The sequence below is a fragment of the Acomys minous genome, assembly GCF_964271855.1.
Source record: "Acomys minous genome assembly, chromosome: 9".
Lineage (NCBI taxonomy): Eukaryota > Metazoa > Chordata > Mammalia > Rodentia > Muridae > Acomys > Acomys minous.
The window spans coordinates 44,911,279-44,935,139 of NC_140490.1; the positions used below are offsets into that span (position 1 = coordinate 44,911,279).

General features: G+C 41.5%; 1 protein-coding gene and 1 long non-coding RNA gene across 2 annotated transcripts in view; both read left to right on the forward strand.

Annotated features, from left to right (window-relative positions):
- Positions 1-23,861, forward strand: part of CENPP (centromere protein P) — a 193,280-nt gene that overhangs the window by 160,115 nt on the left and 9,304 nt on the right. The window lies entirely within an intron of this gene.
- The window catches only part of LOC311604674, an 11,223-nt gene continuing 3,000 nt past the window's right edge, over positions 15,639-23,861 (forward strand). The window contains exon 1 of the long non-coding RNA XR_014781611.1: positions 15,639-23,861. This exon is cut by the window's right edge and continues 2,296 nt beyond it. This is a non-coding gene — a long non-coding RNA (uncharacterized lncRNA).

Genomic DNA, 23,861 nt, shown 5'->3' on the forward strand with positions numbered 1-23,861 from the left:
CCACAGGAAAAGTGGAAAACATTAGCAGAAGTTGGGCGGGGGTTGGGGAGACCATTTCCTTTGCAGGCTGAAAAGGCAAAACTTTAGCCACAAAAGTGATCTGAAAATCTGTGGTTTTCATAGGCTGTTTGCATAAATATATTATATGAATATTGAAGTTCAAACTAGCCAACATACCGTTTGAGATTTGTCAGGGTTAATAGGGATGGTATTCTTGTAACTAAAAAGCAGTATGTGTCTCCAATCCTATTTAAGTTGGGTCAAATTTGTCATTATTATGGAAACAAAAACTACGTATCAGTGCCATTAGAAATTATGTAGCTGGGTGGTGGTACATGCCTGTAATCACAACACTTAGGAACTTTTAAGACCATTCTGGGCTACATATGGCATTTGAGGCAGCCTAGGCTATATGAGACCCTGTCTCAAAATTATTGATTTCATCATATGTATATGAAATATATTCTTACATATTTATATAAAGTGTATATATATGTACGTACACACACACATACACATTCCTGGCTGATTGACCTGGAACTCACTATGTAAACCAGGCTGGGCTTGAACTCACAGAATATGTCTGCCTCTGTCTCCCAGTCCTAAGATTAAAGGTATGCACCACCACACCTAGATATTGTGTGTGTGTGTGTGTGTGTGTGTAAGAGAGCAGTAAGGCTCCTCATTACCAGTTATTTCAGCAAATTAGTTGCGTGCTTTGGCCTTGGGTTTCTTCCTCTCCCCATAGGCAAGTTAGAAACAGATCAGTGTCAAGCCCACCACTGCTGGCTGTGGGTGCTTGAGTTACACTATGGAAGAGCCTAAAGAGTATTCAGCATAATAGATGAACAACATCTGCTATCAAGGCATATAGATTTGAAATTTAGAAATAACAAAGAAGAAGGTTTAACATACTTGCAAGTGATGATAAATCATAAGACTTATATTTATCTCTGAATATCAAATTTGGAAACAAGAAAATAGTGAATAAATACCTTTACATTTTTGAAAGGAATTGATTTTTCAATCAAATAATCATTACACTAAGGGAGGAAAGAGCAATTCAGCTGACCAATGGGCAAAAATGAAAAATAAAAACCATTAAATTAGAAGTTTGTAGACTACAAAATGTCAGTGGTTGGTAAAAGGCAGGAAGCAGTTTTTCAACATAAATAATAGTTAAGAAGTGTTCATTAAGCTGGGCGTGGTGGTGCATGCCTTTAATCCCAGCACTCAGGAGGCAGAGGCAGGCAGATCTCTGTGAGTTCCAGGCCAACCTGGTCTACAAAGTGAGTCTAGGACAGTTAGACTCCACAGAGAAACCCTGTCTCCAAAAAAAAAAAAAAAAGTGGTCATTAAAACATGTTCTATCAGCCCAGTGTGAAATGTTGAGACAGAACATTAGAGGTAGAGTGAGAACATTATCATTTTCAAAAATAACCCAAATAGTTCTCACATACTTGGTAGTCATCAATCACGGCCTGGTTGGAACATGCTGATTTGTTGGAGAGGAATTGTGTGCGTGGCATGCTATGTGTGACAGAAAGAAATGGTTATACTGAGGACAGCTAATAAAGAGCAGTACTGTCTGCTCATAAGTCACCTCCAGAAATGCATCATAGGAACATCTTTTTGTGCAGAGATGTGCCTCCAGGCTGGTTCTTTGAAGCACTCTTAACTATGGACTTCATTTTTTAAAAGTAACCCAGTTATATATTTAGAACAATGGACTCCAAAGCTCTTTGGAAACTAAAGTAACCCCATTAAGACTGACATGTGAAGTTGTCTCCAGTATACTTGGAAGTAAAAGGAAATATTTAAAACAGTATATGCATTATCTTTTGATATATTTGTGTGTGTCTGTGTGTGTGTGTGTGTGTGTGTGTGTGTGTGTGTGTGTGTGTGTGTGTATAATTTGGCATCTTTCTGAAGAGCAGATTAGAGGGATAAACAAACATTAATAGTATTTATCTTTGGGTGATGAAATTAAAGATACAACTTTTCTAAGTAATTCATCATTTTGACAGTGTTTTGAGCTTTTTATAACTAGATGAGGAAAGAATAAATTTAAAAATTTAAATTCTGTGTGTGTGTGTGTTTGTGTGTGTGTCCTGCATGTATGTCTGTTTATCATGTGCATTAAGTGTCCACAGAAGCCAGAAGATGACATCATATCCCCTAGAACTAGAGTTACAGTTGTAAGCCATTCTATGAGTGCTAGGAAATTGAGCCCTGGTCCTCTGCAAAAGTAGCCAGTGTTCTTAATGGCTGAGCCATCATTCTGACTCCTTTAACAAAAGTAACTCTTTAGTGGCATTGAGGAATAACAATAACTATCATTCTGAGGTTGACATGGTCAGGAAAAAAAGATTTCAAGATTTCTGAGGTCACAGCTCTACAAGTTTTGTGGTTTAATGGATGAGCTCTTTTTCAGAAACTATTTAACTGCACAGAAAAAGCTAGTGTTATGGTTTTTCCTTCCTTCTTATAATTGTAGGCATAATTATGTCCTAAAACTTGGCTACCATAGTGCTTTGAAACAGTATAGTTGTTGCCACCAAAGACTATGCAGTGAGCAGCACCCATGCAGAAGGGCACCTTTAGGACTTTTCCTTCACTTACCACTGAAGTGATAGGACTTAGACTGGTCAGTGTTTATTGTCAAAACAAACTATTGTTACCTGGGAAGAGTGAACCTGGGTTCAAGGATTGCTTTTATAAGATTGGTCTGTGGGCATGTCTTTGGGAAATTGTCTTTGATTAGTGACTAATGTGAGAGGGCCCCACCCACTGTGGACAGTGTCATCCCTGGGTGGGTGACCCTAGACTATGTAAGAAACCAAGCTGAGAGAACTAGAGAGCAAGTCAATAAGTAATTTTCCTACATGGTGCCTGCCTCTGCTCATGCTTGAGCTCCTGTCCTGACTCCCTCAGTGATGGATATAACCTGGATGCATACAATGAAATAAACTTCCCTCACTAAGTTACTTTTGGCCTTAGTGGGGTTTTTTGTTTGTGTTGGGTTTATTTGTGTGGTTTGGTTTGGTTTGGTTTGGTTTGGTTTGGTTTGGTTTGGTTTTTAGAGACAGTGTTTCTCTGTATAGCCTTGGCTATCCTGGATTCACTTTGTAGACCAGGCTGACCTCAAACTCACAGAGATCCACCTGCCTCTGCCTCCCTGCACCAGGCTTGGTCTTAGTGTTTCTCACAGCACAGAAAGCAAACTAGAACAGAAATTGGTACCAGAAGTGGGGTGTTGCTCTAGTGGGCCTTGACCATGTAATTTGGAGGAGGGTAGGGTAGAGATTATGAAAGGATTTGGGGATTTAGATCTGGAAAAGTTATTGAGTGCTAGGAGCTTGAAAGATAATGCAGAGAGAAATGCTGACAATGAAGGCCCATTGTGACATTTCAGAGGAAAGAAAAAATCTTTCAGGGATGTTCATATGATATATTTCAAAAATCTGTGTTTGCTGTTTAGCTGGAGCTGAAGATTTAGCTGTGATTAACAAGAAATCAATACTACTGAAGTAAAACCTTCTGGGCTTTACTGGGAAGCTACTTACTGGTTAGCTGAGGCTGAAAACTTTGCTGTGGTTTATAAGAGGCTAGCACCATTGAGGTAAAAGCTTCTGGGAAGTATTTCCTTAGGGTCAAGATAAAGAAGCCATGGTCCAGTGGGAGGCCAAGGATGTACATCAAGCTGGCAGCAGAATTTGGCAAATAATGTTTAAGGGTCTCCTACATGATACTGGTTCTGAAAGTGATACTAGCATAAAAGGGCTATTAAAAGAAGCTGAAGCTTGACATTCGGGGGCAGGGACATTGGCGTCCATGAAGAGAGTCCCAAAGAAGCCAATGGTGAAGGTACATTCTCAGTTTTGCAATGGAGACACCAAGAAATTGGAAATGCCAGGACTGTAAGATCTAACAAAGATAGCAGCAGGTGTGAAAGAAAGCTGGTCTGGGCCTACAAAATAAGCTGTGTGTGCTGTAGATGGCCAAACTGGAGAAGTGAGTGGATATACCCAAACCTTTTACACCAGAACATCATGACTGAGTCCCAGATGTCCAGTATAAAGCTACAAGATTTGTTCTACACTGGTAGGCTTTGGATTTGCTTACATGTGACTATATTTATGCCTTGACTCTTCTCTTTTGGAGCAAGGAAGTTGTTTTTGTCTTGTTTTTTTTTTTCCAGAACCCTACAGTTAAACTTAAGAGTTGGACTTTAAAGTTGTACTGTATTTTATATTATGATATTAATATGAGATTTTGATGACAAACAAGAAAGAAGAGATTATAGCTTAAGGGGATGTGTTTATGTACAAGTTGACAAGGAATGGAGTCTACTTGTTAGATTTAGCTATCAACTTGACAAAGCCCAGAGTTATCTGAGGAAGTCTCAGTTGGGGGATTTCCTTGGCCTGTGAGTATGTTTATGTGGTGGCGGCCTCCTCCTCCTCCTCCTCCTCCTCCTCCTCCTCCTCCTCCTCCTCCTCTTCTTCTTCTTCTTCTGTTGTATTTCAAGAGAAGATCCTTATTAACTTAGAGAGTAAACATGACATATTGTTGAGTAATAGAAGAAAGTATAACCCAAGGGGTGGTGGTTGCACACACCTTTAATCCCAGCACTCAGGAGGTAGAGGCAGGTAAATCTCCGAGTTTGAGGCCAGCCTGGTCTACAGAGGGAGTTCCAGGACAGCTAGGGTTACACAAAGAAACCCTACTTTAGGAAGAAAGAAGGGAAGGAAGGAAGGGAAAAAAAGAAAAGAAATTACAAATGTTGATGCCTTGTAGATGTATTAGTAGATATGAAGGCTGGTATATCTAATTAAAAATAACCAAAGTGCCGGCTGGTGGTGGTGCACGCCCACGCCTTTAATCCCAGCACTTAGGAGGCAGAGGCAGGCAGATTGCTTTGAGTTCGAAACCAGCCTGATCTACAAAGCGAGTCCAGGACAGTCAGGGCTACACAGAGAGACCCTTGTCTCGAAAACAAACAAACACCCCAGAGTTTTATAGATAATTTTATAGATTAAGTTATTTTATTCATAATTACTTCTTATACTTCCTGAATATTTATTTATATGTCTACTCAGAAAAATAAGGCTATTTTTGTTTTACACACACAACAAAACAGCAAGAGATCCTTAAATAATAACCATGCTCTGATCACCTAGCTTTTCTGTCAATCTCTTTAACACCTAATTTAATATTTTTACAGTGCTGTTTTATAACAATGCAGTAAGTAACTCTATAATGGATTTGATACTTTCTTCATCTCTGTAATAATTTTTTCCCTCCTCTTAACTCCTCCCCTTACCTCTTGGATTTCATCTCATCCTTCCTTCTATCCTTCCTTTGTAATTGATTCCATCATTTTCCTCCATTCCCTTGCCTTACTACAATTCCTCCATAGCCCTGCCCCTGCCCCCCCCCCCGTGTGTGTGTGTGTGTGTGTGAGAGAGAGAGAGAGAGAGAGAGAGAGAGAGAGAGAGAGAAAGACAGAGATAGAGACCGACAGAGAGATCCCAGCATTCCTTAGCTGCCTATAGTTCTCTGTGTAGAGTTGAGGCCATATGAGCTTCCCCTCATCCCCATTAGCATGTCTATTCGTGTCATCCTTATTCATCTTATGTTTAGGCAAACATGTTGGTGAGATTTTGGGGGTGTAGCTTCTGACATTCTAGGAGACACGATCTGACTGCAATCTCCCTATTCCTTTGAATATTCCAGTCTTTCTGCCCCCTTTTCCACAAAGACTCCAGAGCCTTGGTTGCAGGAGTTGTTCTATAGATGGAATACGTCTTGAGAACAGCTAGGGCTACATAGAAAGACTGTATCTCAAAAAAGGAGAATACACACATCCTGCATGTTCATTGGCAGAATCAGGGACTTGCCTGATGTCTGTCACAGCACAGGACAGATAGGAGAGAAACAAAAGGAAACAACATATGTGAGACCTTTTTGGTTACTAGCCTGCTCTTCCCTAAGCAGTGAACACGTGACTTCAATAAATTCTTAAGTCACGTTGCATTCATTATTATCCTCCATTTTATCACGGAGCAAAACTAAGTTGTCACAGAAGCAAAATGAGGAAAGTAACTGAATGGGGTTAAACTGCCTGATGTGGTTAAATGAGAAAAATGACAATAGCTCCAAACTAGTCTGGTTTACTTTTCTTACAACACCCAAGGCAGCATTGCTGGTCAGTGCTTCCTTCCTGAGCAGCCACTGAAGGGCATGTGAACAGATAGCTATTATCATTACTGGGTCTGCACATCACAAAACTCTGATGCTGATGAAAGTCAGTTTCTCACTACCAAGGCAGAGATTTGATAATGGATGGCTACAGTCAGAACCTGGGTCAGACGTAAGTCCAGTAACTTACTAAATCTAGATGAGTTACATGTCCCTTCTGGCACTGAAATGACTGATCTTTAATGCAAGACCATCAGAAAATTCTTAGGTTGTTTCTCTCAGGCTTTATAGGGTGTGGTATTTTTGCCTTGGAAAATAGGCAGCTCAAAGCATCCAGAATTGTTATTTTCCCTATAATTTCCTTTCTGTAACCCTTGAAACCCATGTTTATTGAGGGACTGGTGAGAGAATTACACATATGGTAGTTTGAGCGTTGTTGGGAATGGAGATTCTTTTCCACTGATACACTGTCTGAAGGAGATGGCTGTAAACCAGAGTGACCACAATTTTTACAAAGGTATGTAATGAAAAGAAGACTTTGGCAACAAATGCAACTCCTTCACTCATGGCAGGATAAAAGAGACACTCACTTGAGGTTTAATAAATCAAAACATAGTATGTTTGTCCACAGCTTCATTTTTTCCCATTACTGATGGGTGATGTCATCATTTTCCTTTCCCTTAGAATCTTTTTGTGTCCAGAAAAAGAAAAGATTAATGTTAACTATTTTCATATCATGTTTTCTTTTTTATTTTATGATAAACTTTAGTTTTAATTTTGCCACCTATGTAGAGTTTTGTTGTTGTTGTTGTTGTTGTTTTGGAGGAAGGGTTGGTTTGGTTTGGTTTTTCAAGATAGGGTTTCTTTGTGTAGCCTTGGCTGTCCTGGACTTGCTTTGTAGACCAAGCTGGCCTCTAACTCACAGAGATCCACCTGTCTCTGCCTCCCAAGCTCTGGGATTAAAGGTGAGCGCCACCACAACCTGGCTATTGTAGAGTTTTGGTTTGGTTTTTTAAGGGGTGTGTGTGTGTGTGTGTGTGTGTGTGTGTGTGTATGTGTGTGTGTGTGTGCGCGCGTGTGCATGTCTGTCTGTCTGCCTGTGTCTGCATGTGTGTCTGTATGAGGATGTGTGCACATCAGTGCAAGTGCCCTCAGAGGCATCAGATTCCTGAAGCTAAAGTCAGAAGTAGTTCTAAGCACCCAATGTGGATGCTGGGAATCAAACTTGGGTCCTTTGCGAGAGCAATATAAACTTTTAATCTCCAAGCCATCTCTCCAATCCTTATTATTGCCTTTTTTCCTTTTCTCCTCAGTGTTAGTGGTCAAACCCATTGCTTTATGCATGTTAAGCACAAGTAATACCAATGAGCTATTCTTCTTATTCCAGGAGGTTTTCAATTTATTTCACTTTTCTCTAAGTTCTAGATTTTTTTTTCAGCACTAGAGATCAAACCATATGCAAAGCTTTTGTAAGGCAAGTGGTCTACCCCAGAGTACAGCCCTAGCCATTTAGTACTGATCTTAAGAAGAATAAAACTAACCTACCCTGTTTGGTTGGATAAAGTTGCTTCCAGAAGCCATGTGTAATTAGTGCCAGTAAGGCAAACCACCTATGCATTAGTAGTTAGGGAGGTCCCAGAGGTCCTCAAAACTATATAGGCTATTGCCAAAAACTCTTGGTTGCTCACCAGAACTGGAGTATAAGACCCTGTAGCTGAAGACAACAGACATTTTGTTTGCAAGATGTAGAGAAATCAAGCTGGGAAGGAACTGGAAGTATCCTTCCCGAAACTACTTTTCATAGTGATAGAAAGTGTTATGCAGAGCTGGAGGAGAAAAAGTATTAACTTGTCTTACCCGTCTGTGAACCCTATAAACTACATCAGCCAGGCAAGATCTGCCATCTAGTGCAGCAGTGCCATGCCTGTTGTGGGAACGTCTGATGGGTTTAAGGCCTACTCCACAGAAGGAATTCCTAGCTGTCACTGTAAACCTGGTCAGTTCCCATAGCTGGAGAGATCAGAGGAAACCTGCTACTATTGTCAAATGGCCATGGTGTCAAAGTGCCTTCAAAATATGAATGATTATACCTATAGATTGATGCTGCTTTAAGCTTTAGAGAAGCTTCTGTTTGTAGAGGGTGCAGTTAATGCAGTCACTGTACTGAGAATAAGTGACTACTTAATACGCCACCTTCAACAGGACAACTGTTTTACCTACCTTCCAAAGCTCAGGGAACTCATGGAAGCTGAATGCAAAAATACAAAAATTTTTCCCAAGTTACACCAAACAAAATTTAGAATTGCTGATAAATATAAAAATAACTAAAACAATAATCACAACAGTACTGAGATAGTGTTAAAATTGTAGTATTTTACAATCCATTGTTCACCTGCACCTGTATTTCTCTGCCAGAGTGAAGCGTTTCAGCATCACTCCTCTTTCTTTCTTTCTTTCTTCCTTCCTTCCTTCCTTCCTTTTTGGTTTTTTGAGACAGGGTTTTTCTGTGTAGAGAAACTGGCTGTCCGGGACTCATTTTTCTAGACCAGGCTGGTCTCAAAACTAACAGTGACCCGCCTGCCTCTGCCTCCCTGAGTGCTGGGATTATAGGCGTGCGCCACCACGCCCAGCTGTGTCTCCCTTCTTAATCTTCATTGCTTTCTCCTCACTATTGTCCCGCTGCTGCTGCTGCTGCTGCTGCTGCTGATGATGATGATGATGATGATGATGATATGATTATGGGAATGGAGATTCAAGTGCAAGAGGGAAATAGAATGACAGACTTTGGAAATGACAGTGAAAGTTAAGTGCTGTACCCAAAAGTTGCAGGGGAAGACGATAACTGGATCTGGATTTCTAAGAGGCCACAGTGGTTGTACTGTACTTTATGAAGCAAAAGAAAGGAGCAAATCTAGAAGCAGAGCACTATTGAAAAACTATGGCAGTCAGGCAGTGGTGGTACACATCTTTAATTCCAGCACAGACAGACAAGGCAGATGGATCTTTTGAGTTCAAGGCCGGCCTGGTCTACAGAGCAAGTTCCAGAACAGCCAAGATTACACAGAGAAACCCTGTCTCAAAAAGCCAAAAGAAAAACTACTTTGGTTATCCAAGAGAGATTCCTTGACTGAGGTTGGGGGGTATTGTGTGTGTAAAATTAGTAAAATTTAACTTACATACAGGAAAGTAGAGGAAGAGGAGTCGGGTATTGAAGCTTGGCTTTAGGCATACTGCAGCTGCTTTGCAGGACAGTTGTTTCCTGAGGCTGCCTCAGGTTAGCACAATCAGTTCTGCAGTAATAAAGCCACAGAACTGAAGGAAGTCATAGACCACTGTGTATAATAAAACTGTGAAGCAAGGTTTATTAAGAATTGGGGGAACAATTCATGCATTGTTGACAGAAATGTAAGATGATTGACTTTACTTAGGGCACCTTATCAAACACTACTAATTGCTAACCCACTCTGCTTCTAGGAGTCTACACTACAGAAAGTTATGCACAGATTACAGCACTCTCTTATGTGGATATGTGTTACAATTATAAAATATTAAATAATTACAAGTAGTTCAAATGGTTGTTGAACAAAATTAGATTAACTTTTATAATATGTTAGAGGAATAGCAAAATAAGAAGCACCAGGAATCAGTCTTCTCGCTTAGATAACAACAAGACTGACAGAATCTGTCTGATGCAACTGTTTTGGAATTCTGGCGACTACTAAGGGCTTGCAACATCTTTGAGAAAGGCTAGTGTAGTAAATTGTGGTTAATTTGGTCAATTTCAGCTCTTAGCACAGTAGCTGCTAACCAGCCCCCAACCTAGCTCCATCTCAGATGCCGGTAACATGTCTCTGGGATAAACCAACATTCTCCTTGGTATATTGGGGATTTGTTTTCTGATTGCTGCTTCTAATCATATAGGTTCAGAATCAGGACCCGTTGTGGTTGCCTGTCTTAGGGTTTCTATTGCTGCGATGAAACATCATGACCACGAAGTAACTTTGTTTGGCTTACATTTCACATAGTAGTTCATCATTGAAGGAAGCCAGAACAGGAACTCAGCAGGAAGCTGGACGAAGTAGCTGATGCAGAGGCCGTGGAGGGGTTCTGCTTACTGGCTTGCTTTCCATGGCTTACTCAGCCTGCTTTCTTACAGAACCCATGACCACCAGCCCAGGGAAGGCATCATGCACAATAGACTGAGCCTTCCCCCATCGATCACTAATTAAGAAAATGCCCTACAGGCTTGTCTTTTTACAGTTGGGTCTTGTGAAGGTATTTTCTCTTCCAAATGCTGGGATTAAAGGCATGTTGGATCATATCTAGCAAGTGTCATGTCTTTTGGGGGTGTGTTAATGGCACCTAAAGCCTCAATTGCCTAAGAATAAAGAGCTCACAGCAATAAGGAGTTTTTAATCCCCCTTTAGAAGATCAAAGAGGCTGTAGGGTACTGGTAGGGAGAGAAAGCCCAGGTCAAAACCAATTAAGGTTTCCTAAAAAAAAACTTTGGAGGAGGCAAAAGTTAAGGCTTGAGGAAAGGAAAGGATGAGTTTAAGGGGGCATATTGTGGAGAGGGAAATTTCTATTCCCTACAATGTAATGGGTAGAATGCACTGCGTTACGTGAGGAGCCATTTTAAATTCTAGGGAAGACAGAAGAGGTTATTAATTGACCCTTATGTGTGTGTGTGTGTGTGTGTGTGTGTGTGTGTGTGTGTGTGTGTGTGTGTGTGTGTGTGTCCCACACCAAGATATTATCCATATAATGATAAATGTGAAGACCTTTGTCTAAGTAGGGCCTAAACACTGTGGCCTCCTGGCAGATGGTGGGAGTGTTTGCCATCCCTTGGGGGAGGACTGTCTACTCACATATCATAAAGCTGGCCAAGGGTTGGTAATGGGGGTTATTGAGAACACGAAGTGTTGACAATCCTGTGAGTAGAGAGGGATAGAGAAAAAAGTCTTTAATATCTATTGCTAAGAGAGGGACATTGGCAGGAATGGTGGAGATGAGGGGTAACCCCCTTGGGGAGGACTCCCTGAAATCTCATAGCAGTCTCCATCTCCCTGAGCTCTTTTTTATAGCAAACACAGGGATGTTCCATGGATGCAGGAAGGGTGACTATGGTGAGGCTGGAGTTGTTCTTCTACTAATTTGTGAGTGCTTCAAGTTTCTCCCTTGATAGAGGCCACTGTTCAAACCAGGTAGACTCCTTGGAGAGCCAGTTGAGGCAGGAAGGGTTATATTTAACAGCAGCCCTTAGAACTGGGGGGAGGAAGATAATCTGGAAGGATGGTTTTTAACGTTTTTATGAGTATAATTATTACCATGGGTACAATCATCTATCCTACTGTAATTTTCTTGTGGCTGACTGGTGAGAGTAACTTCTCCACCTCTTCCTAGATTTTGGTGGCAGTGTTAGTCACAAGAGGTATATCGTGCCCATAGGCCTGTCAGGGTCCTCGCATCGGTAGGCTTGTTTGGTGGTAAAGGCCTGAGAGCAACCTCCTATGCATAGAAGCGGTGGCTGGGGAATTAATTCCTAGGCTTGTGGGACTTCTTATCGTCTTAAAATTGTTTTATCTACCTCAGTATCTATGAGACAGTTAAATGGTTTGTCACATATTTTCATGGTTATCTTTGGGTGGGAGCCTTCTAAGATGCTGGAAACCCATAAAGCCTCTATTGGAGCAGGTTTTCCTCCTTCTGTCATAGCTGAGGGCTGCCTAGTTTTATGTTTAAAGGTGCCAGTGGTTTGCTATCTTTGTCGTAATGGGAGTGGCAATCTCTCTTACAGTGGAAACCCCTTCGGCATTGGGAACAGAGTGTCTTGGAGGGGGTGGCATTTCTAGTGGAGGGAGCCCCATTAGGACACTGTTCTTTCCAGTAATTCTTTTGTCACATTTAAAGTTCCCTGACCCAACAGACTGCTATTAATCTGTCAGTATGAGGACTTGGTTATTCTCTCTTTATCTGTCACATTTATACCAGTATCTGGAAGTGATTATAAGAACTTTCCACAGTTTTTAGCTCTAGATCATGAGAACTGTCCTTTAATTGTATGTAAGTGTTTTGTTTTTTATTTTGTTTTGTTGACACTGGATCTCTGTATGCCTCTAACAGCCCTAGAACTCAGATATCTACCTGCTCCTGCCTCCTAAGTGCTGAGGAGGTGTGTGCCACCACAGCCAGCTATAAACAATCTGTAAAGACTAGAGTTTGATTTTATTCTTTCTGTTTGGTTGGTTGGTTGGTTGGTTTGGTTTGGTTTGGTTTGGTTTGGTTTGAATTTGTTTTTGTTTTTTGAGACAGGATTTCTCTGTGTAGCCTTTTGCTGTACTGGACTGGACTCATTTTGTAGACCAGGCTGGCTTTGAACTCACAGAGATCCACCTGCCTCTACCTCCCCAAGTGATGGGATTACAAGTAGGCATGCACCTCCCCCCCCCCCAAGTTTGATTTTATTCATAGGCAGTGTTTTTCTTTCCTGAAATTATGGAGAGGTGCTTTTTCTTTCTTTTCTTTGGAGAGTAGTTTAAAAGCATTAGCTATAGTATATTTACTCTGTCCTCATCAGTTAACAGTTGGTTTTACGTTTAAACTGACTAATTTCAAGCAGGCTTTAGAGAAACAAACAATATTTTCACTATGAAATCAGCATATGAGCCTCAGGAGCTGTGCCATCATCTGTTGATGATGGTATGCCATTTGGTGTCTATAATTCATAACAGAAGTGAATTTTAAATGTTTACATGCTGAAAATAGCTTCTTCACTCCAGAGGAGGAGTGTTAACAATGGCTGAGCTGTGACCAAGAGCTCTGTCTAGTACCTGGTGCCTTCTTAGTTTGTCATCTTAACCCCCTCACAAGCCCTGTAAAGGCTTCATGCTGGGTTAGATGTGAATCACAGACCGATCACATCACTGTAGTTGCTTTTACTTCTAACTGTCTCTGGGATCTATCACTCCCACCCACTTCTTGAGGTGCTATTCAGATGTTTACCATCTGTGTTGGTGCTGTTCTGTCTGAATATGGTCTTGGCAATGTGTGCACTTGTACCTGTGGGCCCACACAGAGGCCAGAGGAAGCTCTTAGGTGTCCCCTTCTGTTACTCTCTGCCATATTCCTTTGAAACAAGATCTTTCCTCGAGCCTAGCATTCATGGGTTTTGGAGCAGCCAGCAAGCCCCACACTGAGTCTGCATGCTGTGCAGCCTTAACTCCTTATGCTCTTAACTTCTGAGCCTCTCTTCAGCCTTCCTAGTCATGCTCTTTACCCACTAATTTCACTAAACTCCTGTGGACTTGGTTTCCTTTAGCCCTTTCATTTATAAATAAATTACATTCATGAATTTCACAAATTCAACAAAAATTCCATAGGGGACAAAGGCACCACTAAAAAAGGACACACAAAAGAATTTTTTATTACTTCAAAAAATAAGTCTCTATTAAGTGCAAATTATAGGACAGTCTGGATAAAACTGTCAAAGTGATTTATAATAAATAAAAAACCTTCTTTTAAAGATTTATTTATAAAGTCGGGCGTGGTGGTACGCGTCTTTAATCCCAGCACTGGGGCAGCAGAGGCAGGCAGGTCTCTTGTGAGTTCGAGGCCAGCCTGGTCAAAAAGTTAGTCCAGGACTCTGTCCAGGGCTCTGGGCTCCAGGCATTTGAAGGACTGTTTGCTGGGTCATTGGCTATGAATGAATATAACGGTTCTCTAGAGACTTAGGTGATACACAGACACACAGACTGGGAGTTGCTAACATACATATGTATCTCTCAGTTGACCTTTAGCACAGGGAAGATTTTGATTCCCAGAGTCGCCACACTCTGGTGACTCTGGTTCAAAAGCACCAATTTGCTTCAGCTTCCATGTCTGTCCAAACCTTGTGAACAAACCATCTTACATGCTCAGTGCTGTGGATGCAGTCACACCAGCTGCCATGCCTTTCCCCACCACGGTGGACCATAACCCCAGAAACTGAGCCAAAATAAACCTTTCTTCATTTAAATTTAAAAAGCCCAGGTTTTAGCAACAGAAAAAAGAAAAGAAAGAGGAAAGAATGATCCAGTCACAGTAAAGTAGTAGGGAAAAGTGAGACTACCACAAGAATATATATGTTATTTTTTAAAGCATCTAAATGGAGTAAAATAGTTATATATAATGCAATGGTTTGAGGGCATAAAAACAAATTAAAGAGTCTAGAAAGCTTTGCTGAGGAAGCTAGACACTTAAAAGGCATTCGTTGTACAGTCCTATTTCTATGAATTATGAAGGATAGATATATTTCTATAACCAGAAATGAAAGGGCTAGGTGTAGTGGCACAAACCTTTAATTCCAGCACTGTAGAGACAGAACCAGCTGGATCTCTGTGAGTTCAAGACCAACCTATCTATATATCAAGTTCCAAGACAACAAAGGCTACATAATAAGACCTTTCTCAACTCCCACCTCCACACACACTCAAAAAAAAAAAAATAGTTGATGGCTACTGGGGGCTTTTCAGAGGACAGAGTTGAAATGAGCTGATTTGTGAGTGCAGCTTTTATTCTGGAGTAATAAACATGCTTTGGGAACAGAGGTAGTAGGTGGTTGAACAGCACTCAGGATGTCCTGAGTGTTAGCAAATTGGTCACTTTAATAGTTAACTTTATGGTATATGAATTTTATGAAAATTTAGCTTTATGAAAATAATGCTCACCTTTAGTCCCAGCACTCAGGAGGCAGACTTGGGTAGAAATGAGTTGAAAGCCAGCCTGGTCTACAGAGTGAATTCAAGGACAGTCAGGACTACACAGAGAGATCCTGTCTCATATTTTTTTTTTTTCAAAAAAAGGAAGGAGAAGAAAGGGAGAAAGGAAATTAAAAGAACAAGCAGCTGTATGTCTAAAAACAGCCCTTCCTCTTGTACCTTCTTCCTTTCCAAGTCCCAACCCCCAAAACATGGCTTAGGAACAAGCATAAGAGGGTAATGTTACTGAGTCCAGTACTCTCAGTTGTTCTTCCTTCCCAGTCCAAGAGAGTTCAAAAGGTGTATGTAACATTTCCTCTGAAGAGGGGAGCAGGACAACTGAGAAATAAAATCAGATGGTCCAAATGGCAACTTACATTAAGAGGAGGATTCTCCAAAGAGCATACGTGGACTGGACCTAGGCCCTGTGCACATATGTAGCAGCTGTGCAGCTTGCTCGTCCTCCCCTAACGATTAGAGCAGGGGCAATCTCTGTTCCTCCCTTTGGATCCCTTTCACATAGCTGGGCTGCCCTGTCTGGCCTCAGTGGGAGAGGATGCACCTCGCCTTGCAACGACTTAATGTGCCAGGGTGGGTTAGTACCCATGGGGACCTCCCCTTCTCTGAGGAGAAGGAGAGGGGGGTATGGACGGGGTACTGGGAGGAGGGGGGATGCCATCAGGATGTAAGGTAAATAATTAAAAAAAAAAAAAAAAGGAGGGTTGTCAGCCATCCCTCCCTGGAATAAGTGCCAGGGTGGAGCTCAGATTTAGTAATACAGGAAGCTGAAAGACACCCCACTGCAGATAGCATATTCCCACCATGGAGCACGCATGAAAAGCAGATACATATGAAGCTATGAACATATGAAATAGCTCACCTGTGAAAATCTAAAGGAATGATTTCACTCTGCTTACCGTGTAAATGCATCATTTCAGAAAACATTTTTTAAAGAGAGTAAAAGGAACCGTCTAAATGGTTTTACAAAAGAAACTATTTTTTTTTTCTGTATTCTACCTCATTTTTTATTGTCCACCTTTTCTATCAAGTATCCTAATAGGTATAAATAAGTAATTGTACTTGTAATGGTGTCAGACTAAGTAATCATGTGAATCTTTTTTTCCCAGCTGTTTATGACAGCTCAGATTGAATGCCTATCTTAGATGCTTTGTTTTTTGCTTGTTTGTTTTGCTGCACTGTTTATTAAATCTTGTTATAATACAATTGAAAACAACCACATGTAACCTGGCATGATGGTGCACACATTTAGTCCCAGCACTCAAGGAAGCAGAAGTAGGTAGATCTCTGAGCTAGGCCAGCCACGGCTACAAAATGAGACTCTGTCTCAAGAGGCTTTCCCTGGCTGCCCTGGAATTCACCTATAGTCCAGTCTTGCAATGATCCTACTGTCTCAGCCTCCCAAGTGCTAGAATTACAGGCATGTGCTCTTAATTCTAGCTTTTAATTGTTTTAATACGTTTTAGATAGTGTATTTGTCTGAAAAACACAAACCACATGGTGTCACCCTCCTCCCCCTCCTCACTCCCAAGTGGACAGATTGTTTCTCTGTGAACGTGCAGGCCAGGTCCTCAGGAGACCGTGCTGTACTTGAGCCCTTCCTCACTGTGAGTCGTGATTACATAAATGATTTCACATGGCCATATGTTAACATAAGCACTTTATGAGAACATTATTTCTTGTTCTGTAGGACAGAAAAGACCCAAGTTTGTTTGCAAATACCCCTGGGAGAACTTGGAGTAGTGACTGGATACTCTGATGAGGTGCTGAGTGAGGCATGTCTGCACAGGTTCCCAGGGGCTCTGACTCCACTAGCCTCACAAATCTCAACTACTTGTTTTCAGAGTTCAGCTTTAGTTTCTCTTCAGTATATCTTCTTGTATGGAAAAAACAGTAAACACATCTACTTAGTATTCAGAACTTGCAAATAAGGACTCTTACTGCTACAGATGTGTAAACAAGCATGTGTTAAAGATGCTTGGTTTTTTAAAACATTTTATACTTCCTATTTATTTGCAACTGAACTTTAACTTTTTAAAAATTGTAATCTGTCTTTTGGCTGTTCTGACTTTAAGGAGGAAAAAAAACAACCCAGCAGCTTTGACTGTCTTGGCCCACACTCCTCTGTTTCCATTCCTGCTGCTGGCCAGGGCTGTATAAACAGTGCTTGTTATGCAAGCCTCCAGGGCCCTGATCCTGCCCTGCCCTCAAACACAGCATCTGTGTGTTTCCAAACAGAGCTAAGAACTGTAATCTTTCAATTTCAGCCTTAGCTTCTGGAAATTACTGTGTTACTGCAAGTTTATTTAACCCTATAGTCTAACTGAATTATTTTTTTAAATATATTACTTCCTTTTAATTGATCCAAGCTGAATTGGAAAGTTTTAAAAAAGAAATAGAAGTTCACAAATATTTAAAACAAATGTCTGTCTACAACTAAATCCTCACATAACAAAACATTCTAAACTGTAGCTCTTGCCCATTTATTCCAAATGCAATGCAACTAAATCTAGTTGAGCCAGAACAAATGAACCATAGCTCAGCATAAAGAGCACTTAATGTTATATGTAAATGAGCCAAAAGGTAGGGTAAACATTAAAATATTCATACTTTCAGGTAACTTTTCTTTATATTTTGAAATCCCAAGAGAATGGAAAGGCACCAAAAACATCATTCAGAGCAGTCAGAACTGATTGTATATAAGCTATAAAGCTTTCTGAATAATATGCCCGCCTCTGTTAACTGCAGATGAGCCTGGTTCTGCTCCTACAGCACAGTATCCCAGACCCACAGCACCTTGGAAAGTGGGAAATTCTTAGCTCACATCACAATCTTGCAGTTACTTTACCATGGTCTGCTTTTTCATGTATCATAAATACACAGCTTAATAATTTCTTGTAAAGGGAGTTTGTATTGTAACCACAGCCGAAATCACGAAGAATGAGCAGCCTCCAGAAACCCTTTGCTCCTTCCAGTCCTTGCTTCTGGGCAAGCGCTCTGTTGGCTGGTGGAGAGACCTTCATGGATAGAACAGGCTGTAGATGCTGTGTATAATCACAGAGCATTCATCTCATCACTGTGTAGAAAGGTTAATTCACATCCCCTGATGTAGTGGCTTGTTCATTTGTGGGGCGGGGGGGTTGGTTTGGGTTGTTGTTGTGGTGGTGGTTGTTTGGTTTTTGGGAGGGGTTTTTGTTTGTTGTTTGTTTGTTTGAGACACACTTTCTCTGTGTAGACAAGGCTGTCCTGGAAGTCACAGAGATTCGCCTGCCTCTGCCTCCCGAGTGCTGGGATTAAAGGAGTGTACCACTACACACAGCTTTCATGTGTGGTTTTTTAATAAGACTTTTTAAGGGCAACATAAATGTCCAGAAAATCAGTTCACAGTAGCTTAAGCAGAAAAGGAATTTAATTGGTCCCTGTAGCTCATGATAGAACAAAGGCTGTTGAGATGATACTTGGCTCTTGAGGAAGGCACCTCCTACCAGTCACTCAGCACCACGTGTCATCTCAGTTTCAGCAGCTGGAAGTCTGTTCCCGACAGGCAGGGGCTGCCTATAAGGCATTGTTAATGCAGAGCTAAACTGAGCCCCAAGAACAGGTGGGCAAGATCTATGTCAGAAAAAGAGAAGAGAAAGATGACAAAGCCTCTGATACCGTACATACACACACACACACACACACACACACACACACACACACACATTCTGCTACATCATGTTGAATTAATACATCTGTCCAGCTTTCTTGTATTGAGTAGACCACGGATAGAGTGATCTGAAGTATTTTACTCAGGGTGCTTTAGGATTTTCTTTTATACTTCCCCCTTGTTTCCTCTAGTTCAAGAGCTATTTCCTGTTAAAACATGAATAATAATAAAATGTTTTATAGAGAAACGGATAAAGACACAGCAGTTTCTACTCTTCCGGTGTCCCCTTTAGGTTGCTGGCCATAATAAGCGGCCCCTCATCCTGCCAGGCCAACAGTGAAGAAGGCAGCAGTGATGACTATTTATGGGCAAGACTTTAAAGTAGGGGCTAGTCCAGGGCCCAACTAAAAACTGTTCTTAAATTCTGTCAACAAAACATGGAGTCCTCTTAGTAAAACACCATGCTGCTTAAGCTGATGATAGCACACAGGGAGAGCGTAGAGACACAAGTGAACTGGGATGAGGTGCCCTGATGGAGTCTGAGAAGTAAAAATGAAGGAAATCTGACTTCTTAGAGTGTAGATGCCTCGGTGCTGATCTGTTAGTAACAGCCATCTGTATATTAATGTAAGATACCACCAGTGAGGCTTACACACAAGCTGTGCACAGTCTTCAGAATTTTTCTATTATGTAAAGCTTCTGGAAAAAGTAATAAAATGTATATAAACAACAGTAGAGAAAGGCCTTGGAAGAAGCTCAAGGAGGCCCCTGGAGCTCCTCCTTTGGCAGTTTTCCTCCTTTGTCTCCTGCACTCTACTTGGCAGCTGAGCTGGCTCACAGGGAGCAGGAGCAGGGGCCCAGCTCAGCCTGCTGTTTCCATCCTGGCTCTGGGACACTAAAACATCACTGCATGTATATCTTTGCCTCATATAGGTGTCCCATGATTTGTTAGACAAAGATCCTTGAGCACAAGAACTGCTATACACAAAGTAAGTTCCTCCTACCCTGTACCTATTCTGTGTGACCAAAGTTGTCTTCCTACATGGCTTCCTTCTCCCAGGAACCCTTGTTTTCTTTTTTCTTAACCATCAGCTGTGAAGACAATACAGGAAGGCAAAGGCAAGTAGATTTTTGTGAGTTCCAGGGCAGCCAGGGCTCACAGTAAAATTCCATCTCTAAGACATAATGCTTAGGCAAAGAGTGGGGATGCGGATGGTAGCAATAAAATATTGGAAGCTAGGAAGCAGGGGAGATGGCATCTTGTTAAGACCAGAGAAAGCCTTGAAGACGGCTCTTTAGTTCTGAGAGTCCCACTGTTGGTGGGGACGAGAGGTGGAAGCAGGACAGTGGAGGAGAAGCTCAAACAGTATAAGAGGCAGAAAGGGTTTCCACGCCCCCAGCTCCCCAGCACGATGTTCTGCCTGTATGGAAGATACAAAAAGACAAGGGCTTTCTGTCTCTGAACCCAGAGTGGCTGTATATATTATCTGCATAGATAATGGGGTTTTTAGTAAAAAGTAAAGCATAGGGAGTACCTTTACTAAATCTAGGCTCTTTATTTTTTACTGTGTGAATGCTTTGCCTGTATTCATGTATGTATATATGTGCCTGGTGCCTGCAGAGGTCAGAAGAGGGTGTCAGATACCCTGGCACTACAGTTACAGGTCATTGTGAGCCAACATGTAGGTGCTGGAAATCAAACCTATGCCCTCTGCCACCAAGCCGTCTCCAACCCCAGTGTTTTTGTTTTCAGAGCTAAGGACCGAACCCAGGGCCTTGGCACTTGCTAGGCAAGTGCTCTACCACTGAGCTAAATCTCCAACCGACCCCCTCCCCCAATTTTTTTGTTTTATTTTGTTAAAGATTTATTTTGGAGGCTAGAGAGATGGCTCGGTGGTTAGGAGCACTGCCTGCTCTTCCCAGAGGACCTGGGTTCAGTTCCCAGCACCCACATGGCAGCTCACACCTGCCTGTAACTCCAGTTCCAGGGCATCTAACACTCTCATATAAACATATGTGCAAGCAAAACATCAGTGCACATAAAATTAAAATAAATATTTATTCTTATTTTATGTGTATGTGTTTTTGCCTGCATATATGTCTATGTCCCACATGTGTGCCTGGTGCCCAAAGAAGCCAGAAGAGGGTGTTAGATTCCTGGAACTGGGTTTATCACTTGGGTGTTGGGAACCAAATCCAAGTCATCTGCAAGAGCAGAGAGTGCTCTTTACCTCTGAGTCATCTCTGTGGGCCCTAGACCCAGGCTTCTTATATTTTTGGCTGTGAGCCTAGCCCTTAACAGCTGAGCCATCTCTCCAGCCCAGATCCAGGCTTCTCAAGGTTGGTGTTTGTATTAGTGATTGACACTAGATAAAGAATACATGAACAAAAAACTTTTAAGGCGATCACATTTCTTGACAGAAATGTTTTTGCTTTTACCATCTCCTCTACCAGTGGAGTCAGTCAAAAGCACAGCATGGAATTGTGTTATAAAATGATTATTAAAATTTTAGCATAGGCCAGGTGGATGGTGGTGGTGCACCCCTTTAATCCCAGCACTTGGGAAGCAAAGGCAGGCAAGATCTGGAGTTTGAGGCTAGCTTGTTCTACAGAGCAAGTACCAGGACAGAGAAACCCTCTCAAAAAAAAGAAAGGCTTGTACAATTACAACTATATGTTATTTTCAGAAGTGTTATATAGTGCTGGAGAGGTGACTCAGAGGTTAAGAGCACTGGCTGATCACACAGAAGTCTTGAGTTCAATTCCCAGCACCACATGGTGGCTCACAACCATCTGCAGTGAGATCTGATGTCATCTTCTGGCATGCAGGTATATATACAAATAGTGTTCCTATACATAAATAATTAAATCTTTTTTAAAAAAGAAATGTTATATAATAGAACTTTTACAGGTTTTACAGTCAGACTGTCCTAGGTTTGAAATTATTTACTAGTGTAATCTTGAGCAAGTATCTTAACTTCTCTAAGCCTTCAGTTCATAAAAATGGGCATTTTACCAAAATTTTTTTTTTGAGTCAGGGGTTCTCTGTGTAGCCTTGGCTGACTTAGACTCACTTTGTAGACCAGGCTGGCCTAAGACTCACAGCAATCCGCCTGCCTCTGCCTCCCGAGTGCTGGGATTAAAGGTGTCAAATGCTTGGTACTTGCCAAGGCCAAGGCTTAGTGCATTGAAATGGATGGGATGAGTGACTTATCTTTTAGAAATGAATATGAAAGCCTTAAATTCCTACTGACTCCAAAAGTTTGTGATTCAATAAAAAAAAAAAGTCAATAAATAGTAACTTAAAATATAACACCATGGTCATGTTGAGCTGGTAGTACATAGCTATAATATCAGCACTTGGGAAGCTAAGGCAGAAGGATCTCAAGTTTTAATCCAGCTTACGGTATATAGCATCACACACACACACACACACACACACACACACACACTTCTTTCTCCACATAGTACCCATAGTCTTAGCTAGAACAAGAAGACAAGTTGTAAAATGTTGGCTCAGAAAAGAAGCTAAAAACAAGCTTGGTTATTCTTAACCATAAGAATAAGGAGAGTTTTGAGACCAAGGTGGGTCCCTGATGAGCCTGATCAGCCCTTGAGATAGGAAAGCAATCATGAGAGAGCATCCTACGAGAGAGAGCTTGATGTGGCCTTGAAGGGAAAAAGAGCCTTCCTTCCAGAACCCTGACAGCAAGTACATTAGGAAGGACAGCCACTATATATAACATGCTGGGGACCCTGACAGGAGAGACAAGCCTTCAGTTCTCTTCAGGGCAAAGGGGATTTTCTGGTTTTTTTAGGTTTTCGGGTGGGAAATTCTATAAGTGATGTAGTTGTACCAGATAGGGCAATAGACTTGGAGTTACAAGGGTAAGAGGCTGGGCTTGCTTTTCCACTGAGATCTGTATGACACCCACTCTCTTAGCTCTACCACCATAACACAGACTCTCTGAAGCTCAGCAAATCCCCATTAAAACCTGTGGTATTCTTCACAGAGCTAGAAAAAAATAATTATAAAATTTATATGGAAACACTAAAAAATCCCAAATAGCCAAAGCAATCTTAAGCAGAAAGAGCAGCACTTGAGGCATCACAATGCCTCATCTCAAACTATACTATAGAGCCATAGTAACAAAAACAGACAGACAGAGAATACACTCTGGGACCCAGAAGGAAGTTCATATCACTGCAACCACTTAATTTTCAACAAAGCTGTCAAAAGCATATATTGAAAAAGCCTCTTTCCATCACATAACTTCCATTGGGAAGTTATAGAAAAACTATATTGCAGTGTTTGGTTTTTCTAGGACTCGGCTTCTCTTTATTGCTTCTGGTTCTGATTTCTGAGCAGGGTCCTCATGGCTTGTTTCCTGTTGTGATCTCTGGCTTTCCGGGGAAAATACTAAACACTTTCAAACTTATTTGAGATGGAACTGTTTGAACACATATGTTTGGAAAACCACAGAGGTTCTGTTTTTCCGGGCAAGTTAAGAACAGGACCAGCTCTCACCTTCTTCAGGTCACATGACTGAGAAGGGACCAGTACTGCTATTATATCTGTATGCTTAGTGATCAGGGTGTGCCACTATTTGAGAAGTAAGAGATGTGACCTTGTTGGAGGAAGTGTGTCACTGGTGGTGGCTTTGAGATTTCAAAAGCCCATGCCAGCCCCAGTTCTGTTTCCCTGCAGATCAGGATATACAGCTCTCGGCTGCTTCCCCAGCGCCTTGACTGACTGCCTGTGTGCTGCCGTGTTCCCACCATGATGGTAATGGACTAAGTCTCTGAAACTGTAAGCAAGCCCCGAGTTAAATGCTTTCTTTTTAAGAGTTGCCTTGGCCATGGTGTCTCTTCACAGCAATAGAATAGTTAGTGACTAAGACACCCACCCTTTAAGCTCCATCACCATAGCAGACTCTGAACCTCAGTGGATGTATGTAGTTTTGCCAGTGAGGTGTCATTTTCAATACATCTTTAAGTACTTTGAATTTTTTCAACTGTCTTTAGCCCAAAAGCCGTGTAAAACTAGGAGGACATGGGAAGTGACCTGCAGCCTATAGTCTGATTATCTGCACAGGATTGGCCTTCACCCTGGTTCCTTTGCCCTGATGCCACCTGCTGGTTATCCGTGTTATTTCCTTGCTCCTTATTAAAATTCCCAAAGTCTTCAGTTTTAAAATGACATTGCAATATAATTCTAATAGAATAGGCCTCTTCCAAATTCAAACCCCCCCACC